Source organism: Heterodontus francisci, unplaced genomic scaffold (assembly GCF_036365525.1).
Source record: "Heterodontus francisci isolate sHetFra1 unplaced genomic scaffold, sHetFra1.hap1 HAP1_SCAFFOLD_701, whole genome shotgun sequence".
Lineage (NCBI taxonomy): Eukaryota > Metazoa > Chordata > Chondrichthyes > Heterodontiformes > Heterodontidae > Heterodontus > Heterodontus francisci.
This window is the reverse complement of record NW_027140629.1, coordinates 472,501-480,000: the sequence shown is the minus strand read 5'-3', so window position 1 is coordinate 480,000 and position 7,500 is coordinate 472,501.

The window sequence follows — 7,500 nt, the reverse complement described above, 5'->3', positions numbered from 1 at the left end:
TACCTCCATAACTTCGGCGAGGAGGGTCCGATCCCCGCGCGGTCGACGGCAGGCGGTAGGGCTCGGAGGGGCGCGGCCTGGTCCGCGAGTGCCCCGGCGCCGCCCCTCTGCCCGTCCGAGGGACAGTAGGAAATGGCCATACCGCTTTCCGGCCGATTGCCGCCGGACGTCCGGCCGCATTCGCTCGGTCTGCGCGGCCGGCGGTAGCCGGGGGCGAGGGGCATCGGGCGGTGGCGGAACCAGGCCGGCCCGACCGCTGGGGGCCGCCCGGGCGACGTTTGAATCTGTCGGGTCGGACCGCCGAATCCCGCGGGATTTCGGGATCGAATCTGCGGGTGGAATCGGCACCTCGTCCCGCTGTCCGGTTCCCCCCGGTCGACTGCAACGGGTTTCCGAGGCCCGTCGGTCAGGCGCGGTTCGCTCCGCAATCCGCCGGCCGATCGGCACCGGGCGGGGCTCTACGGAAAGAGGGGACCCTCCCGCGTCGAGTGCCGGCGCACCGACCCCGCAGGCTGACCGGGAAGGTGAAGACTCACCCCGCTGAATGCCCGGCCCCGGCTACCCTCCGGCTCCGGGGCCATAACTTCGGGGAGGGAGGTCCGATCCCCGCGCGGTCGACGGCAGGCGGTAGGGCTCGGAGGGGCGCGGCCTGGTCCGCGAGTGCCCCGGCGCCGCCCCTCTGCCCGTCCGAGGGACAGTAGGAAATGGCCATACCGCTTTCCGGCCGATTGCCGCCGGACGTCCGGCCGCATTCGCTCGGTCTGCGCGGCCGGCGGTAGCCGGGGGCGAGGGGCATCGGGCGGTGGCGGAACCAGGCCGGCCCGACCGCTGGGGGCCGCCCGGGCGACGTTTGAATCTGTCGGGTCGGACCGCCGAATCCCGCGGGATTTCGGGATCGAATCTGCGGGTGGAATCGGCACCTCGTCCCGCTGTCCGGTTCCCCCCCGTCGACTGCAACGGGTTTCCGAGGCCCGTCGGTCAGGCGCGGTTCGCTCCGCAATCCGCCGGCCGATCGGCACCGGGCGGGGCTCTACGGAAAGAGGGGACCCTCCGGCGTCGAGTGCCGGCGCACCGACCCCGCAGGCTGACCGGGAAGGTTAAGACTCACCCCGCTGAATGCCCGGCCCCGGGCACCCTCCGGCGCCGGGGCCATAACTTCGGGGAGGGAGGTCCGAGCTCCGCGCGGTCGACGGCAGGTGAAAGGGGCCGGTGCGCCGCGGAAGGCGACAGCAGTCCCGTCAGGCTGCACCTCTGCTCGGGCGAACGGCGTCAGGAAAAGGGGAGAGCACTTCCCCACCGATAGCTCCGGAACGCCCGGACCCATTGGCCCGCGGCACCGGTGGCTGCTAGAGGGCCTCCGGCGCCGTCAGCCGGGGTACGTCCCAGGCCGGCCGGACGGCGGGCAGCCGGAGGCAACGGCCTGGAACGGAGCCAGACTTGAGTCGTTCCGTGTGCCGTGGGCAAAAAGGCAGGGCTGCGGGTCAGCGCAGTTTGGCAAACCTAGCCGCAAGTGCGGGAAGGGCGGAGGAGCACACGGACGCCGCCTTCCCAAACTGAGCCCAAAGTGCCCAGGCATGCCCCCTTGATCTCGCCTAATCAGTGAGCCCAAAATAATTTCAGAGTGTGGAAACCTGATCCAAAAAGGTCGAAAAGAACGGCCAGAGATCAAGTCCGAAAGGGGAAATCAGTAACAAGCAAGCAGAGTAATCATTAACCAAAAAGCGCAAAATTATGTTAAAAGTGTGAAATCATTAACCAAAAAGTCGAAAATAATGTCCAGAGACCAAGTCCGAAAGTACAAATAATTAACCAGTAAGCAGAGTCATCATTAACCAAAAATCGCAAAAGTAAGTAAAAAGTGTGAAATCATTAACCAAAAATCGCAAAAGTAAGTAAAAAGTGTGAAATCATTAACCAAAAACTCGAAAATAATGTCCAGAGACTAAGTCCGAAAGGGCAAATGGTTAACCAGTAAGCAGAGTAATCATTAACCAAAAATCGCAAAAGTAAGTAAGAAGTGTGAAATCATTAACCAAAAATCGCAAAAGTAAGTAAAAAGTGTGAAATCATTAACCAAAAACTCGAAAATAATGTCCAGAGACCAAGTCCGAAAGGGCAAATGGTTAACCAGTAAGCAGAGTAATCATTAACCAAAAAGGGCAAAAGTAAGTAAAAAGTATGAAATCATTAACCAAAAAGCACAAAATTAAGTTAAAAGTGTGAAATCATTAACCAAAAAGTCGAAAATAATCTCCAGAGACTAAGTGCGAAAGGGCAAATGGTTAACCAGTAAGCAGAGTCATCATTAACCAAAAATCGCAAAAGTAAGTAAAAAGTGTGAAATCATTAACCAAAAACCCGAAAATAATGTCCAGAGACTAAGTCCAAAAGGGCAAATGGTTAACCAGTAAGCAGAGTAATCATTAACCAAAAATCGCAAAAGTAAGTAAAAAGTGTGAAATCATTAACCAAAAACTCGAAAATAATCTCCAGAGACTAAGTCCGAAAGGGCAAATGGTTAACCAGTAAGCAGAGTAATCATTAACCAAAAGGCGCAAAAGTAAGTAAAAAGTATGAAATCATTAACCAAAAAGCGCAAAAATATGTTAAAAGTGTGAAATCATTAACCAAAAAGTCGAAAATAATGTGCAGAGACTAAGTCCGAAAGGGCAAATGGTTAACCAGTAAGCAGAGTAATCATTAACCAAAAAGCGCAAAAATATGTTAAAAGTGTGAAATCATTAACCAAAAACTCGAAAATAATGTGCAGAGACTAAGTCCGAAAGGGCAAATGGTTAACCAGTAAGCAGAGTAATCATTAACCAAAAATCGCAAAAGTAAGTAAAAAGTGTGAAATCATTAACCAAAAACTCGAAAATAATCTCCAGAGACTAAGTCCGAAAGGGCAAATGGTTAACCAGTAAGCAGAGTAATCATTAACCAAAAGGCGCAAAAGTAAGTAAAAAGTATGAAATCATTAACCAAAAAGCGCAAAAATATGTTAAAAGTGTGAAATCATTAACCAAAAAGTCGAAAATAATGTGCAGAGACTAAGTCCGAAAGGGCAAATGGTTAACCAGTAAGCAGAGTAATCATTAACCAAAAAGCGCAAAAATATGTTAAAAGTGTGAAATCATTAACCAAAAACTCGAAAATAATGTGCAGAGACTAAGTCCGAAAGGGCAAATGGTTAACCAGTAAGCAGAGTAATCATTAACCAAAAAGCTTAAAAATATGTTAAAGTGTGAAATCATTAACCAAAAACTCGAAAATAATCTCCAGAGACTAAGTCCGAAAGGGCAAATGGTTAACCAGTAAGCAGAGTAATCATTAACCAAAAAGGGCAAAAGTAAGTAAAAAGTATGAAATCATTAACCAAAAAGCACAAAATTAAGTTAAAAGTGTGAAATCATTAACCAAAAACTCGAAAATAATGTGCAGAGACTAAGTCCGAAAGGGCAAATGGTTAACCAGTAAGCAGAGTAATCATTAACCAAAAAGCGCAAAATTATGTTAAAAGTGTGAAATCATTAACCAAAAACTCGAAAATAATGTCCAGAGACCAAGTCCGAAAGTACAAATAATTAACCAGTAAGCAGAGTCATCATTAACCAAAAATCGCAAAAGTAAGTAAAAAGTGTGAAATCATTAACCAAAAATCGCAAAAGTAAGTAAAAAGTGTGAAATCATTAACCAAAAACTCGAAAATAATCTCCAGAGACTAAGTCCGAAAGGGCAAATGGTTAACCAGTAAGCAGAGTAATCATTAACCAAAAATCGCAAAAGTAAGTAAAAAGTGTGAAATCATTAACCAAAAATCGCAAAAGTAAGTAAAAAGTGTGAAATCATTAACCAAAAACTCGAAAATAATGTCCAGAGACCAAGTCCGAAAGGGCAAATGGTTAACCAGTAAGCAGAGTAATCATTAACCAAAAAGGGCAAAAGTAAGTAAAAAGTATGAAATCATTAACCAAAAAGCACAAAATTAAGTTAAAAGTGTGAAATCATTAACCAAAAAGTCGAAAATAATCTCCAGAGACTAAGTGCGAAAGGGCAAATGGTTAACCAGTAAGCAGAGTAATCATTAACCAAAAATCGCAAAAGTAAGTAAAAAGTATGAAATCATTAACCAAAAAGCACAAAATTAAGTTAAAAGTGTGAAATCATTAACCAAAATGTCGAAAACAATGTCCAGAGACTAAGTCCGAAAGGGCAAATGGTTAACCAGTAAGCAGAGTAATCATTAACCAAAAAGGGCAAAAGTAAGTAAAAAGTATGAAATCATTAACCAAAAAGCACAAAATTAAGTTAAAAGTGTGAAATCATTAACCAAAATGTCGAAAACAATGTCCAGAGACTAAGTCCGAAAGGGCAAATGGTTAACCAGTAAGCAGAGTAATCATTAACCAAAAATCGCAAAAGTAAGTAAAAAGTATGAAATCATTAACCAAAAAGCACAAAATTAAGTTAAAAGTGTGAAATCATTAACCAAAATGTCGAAAACAATGTCCAGAGACTAAGTCCGAAAGGGCAAATGGTTAACCAGTAAGCAGAGTAATCATTAACCAAAAAGGGCAAAAGTAAGTAAAAAGTATGAAATCATTAACCAAAAAGCACAAAATTAAGTTAAAAGTGTGAAATCATTAACCAAAATGTCGAAAACAATGTCCAGAGACTAAGTCCGAAAGGGCAAATGGTTAACCAGTAAGCAGAGTAATCATTAACCAAAAATCGCAAAAGTAAGTAAAAAGTGTGAAATCATTAACCAAAAAGCGCAAAAATATGTTAAAAGTGTGAAATCATTAACCAAAAACTCGAAAATAATGTGCAGAGACTAAGTCCAAAAGGGCAAATGGTTAACCAGTAAGCAGAGTAATCATTAACCAAAATGCGCAAAAGTAAGTAAAAAGTGTGAAATCATTAACCAAAAATCGCAAAAGTAAGTAAAAAGTGTGAAATCATTAACCAAAAACTCGAAAATAATCTCCAGAGACTAAGTCCGAAAGGGCAAATGGTTAACCAGTAAGCAGAGTAATCATTAACCAAAAATCGCAAAAGTAAGTAAAAAGTGTGAAATCATTAACCAAAAACTCGAAAATAATGTCCAGAGACTAAGTCCAAAAGGGCAAATGGTTAACCAGTAAGCAGAGTAATCATTAACCAAAAAGCGCAAAAGTAAGTAAAAAGTATGAAATCATTAACCAAAAACTCGAAAATAATGTGCAGAGACTAAGTCCGAAAGGGCAAATGGTTAACCAGTAAGCAGAGTAATCATTAACCAAAAAGCGCAAAAATATGTTAAAAGTGTGAAATCATTAACCAAAAACTCGAAAATAATGTCCAGAGACTAAGTCCGAAAGGGCAAATGGTTAACCAGTAAGCAGAGTAATCATTAACCAAAATGCGCAAAAGTAAGTAAAAAGTGTGAAATCATTAACCAAAAATCGCAAAAGTAAGTAAAAAGTGTGAAATCATTAACCAAAAACTCGAAAATAATCTCCAGAGACTAAGTCCGAAAGGGCAAATAATTAACCAGTAAGCAGAGTAATCATTAACCAAAAAGCGCAAAAATATGTTAAAAGTGTGAAATCATTAACCAAAAACTCGAAAATAATGTCCAGAGACTAAGTCCGAAAGGGCAAATAATTAACCAGTAAGCAGAGTAATCATTAACCAAAAAGCGCAAAAGTAAGTAAAAAGTGTGAAATCATTAACCAAAAAGTCGAAAATAATGCCCAGAGACTAAGTCCGAAAGGGCAAATGGTTAACCAGAAAATCCGTCGAATAATGTCCAGAGACTAAGTCCGAAAGGGCAAATGGTTAACCAGTGGAAGGGCGATCAAGCGGAAAAATTTGCCCCGGTTACCCGGGATGGAGTTCCAGAGGTCCGGCCAGAGTTGTCAAATTCGTCCCGCTGATCGGACGCTTGTCATTCGGGTGGCTGGGGGTTGGCGGGGTATCTGCACAGTAGTAGGAGGTGGCAAGTCGGGACTTGGACGTTTATTCCAAGAGTCCACCCGAGCCTCCAGGTCTGCAGAGACCGACCCTAGCTGCCGCCCAACCGACTTTTAAGCCTTTTTCGGATGGGGATTTTTTCCCATTTTCGTCCATTTTTCGGGTTTTCTGTCGGGCTTAATAGGCGGCAGCCTGACCCCCGGCCGAGGCGGGGGGCGCACTCTCCCTTGCGTAAGGGTCCGGATTTGCCCCGGAAAGTGCCCCCGACGGCCTCCCGACCCGGGTGCCTGCAGGGCGGGGGAAAGGGTAGTCCCAGCCGCAGGAAATCATTAACCAAAAGACTTAGCCGTCGGGGCAGAGGCTAAGACCCGGGCTGGTGAAATCATTAACCAAAAGGAATGCACCCTTTTCCGAAAGTGCAGGCCGAAATAAGGCGAGCCTTGGGCCGGGAAGGCCAAAACCCCCAACTCATGGAAGTGTATGGGGTCGGACTCGGCGACTTTCCCGGGCCCCGAGTTGACCTTTCCCCACGGGGGCGGTCAAGTTGCTCCCGCCAAGAGGGCACGTTGCATTTGCTGCCGCTCTAGTCCCCGGGCTAGTTAATCAGTTGCCGTCGGAAGTCCCGATGCCGAAATGAAAAATGGCCGTTGCGGCGATTTGGCGCCTCATTTTCGGAAGGACTACCGGCAGGCAACCCGCCGAATTGACACTTGCGATTCGGGTGGCTGGGGGTTGGCGGGGTACCCGGAGATTTTCGGGAACTCGATTTTCAGAACTTTTGCTGGCAGCGGTTGCACTTGCAAAGTGGCCGAAGAAGTGCTCCCTCAAGGAAGGACCTTCTTTTGAAATAAAAGACCTTCCGAAGAGTGCCTGGAAGTCATTTATGAGCATTTAAGGGTAAATCTGGCGGACTTTCCATGCTCTGTTGCCGGCTCTGAAATATCGCACAGTTGGGTCTAGGCCGGTAGACTGGCTGTGAAAACAGACAAAGTGTTTTGGCGAGCGAGAGAAAACAAGGCCTTGGAACAGATTGGGGGGTGCGGAGGCACACCACACCCACAGGAAAAGAATTAATAAAAAAAAAACCAAAGTCTTATGACATGTCTGTTGGTACAGTGAGAAAAGCAAAGAAGGGAGGCTGCGATGGCAGAGCAAAGCCGACCTTCATACAGATATACATGTCAAAGAAAGAAACTATGCCCGCAAAAGACTTGGTGCGAAATAACAAGGCTCCTTGTGAACGGTTATCTTTGTCTGTCAGGCGCAGATTGTGGCGGCGTCGCCTGGTTTCCTTGGGTTGCACTACATGTATGTCCTATTCTCAAACGAAAAGTGCGTGCCCAGAATTTTGTCCAAGTTAGGCGACGCACGCCGGCTGGCATCACCTCTCCGTGCGAGCGCCGAAAGCTTTGGTCGACCTGTTTGGCTACGCTGGTCGCGGTTGCTCCTTACAGTGATGGGGACGGAAAACCGATGCGAGTTGACCAGGCGACGTCAACCAAGTTGTGCATGCTTTCTCCCCCCCCCCGCCGCCGCCAACCCCAC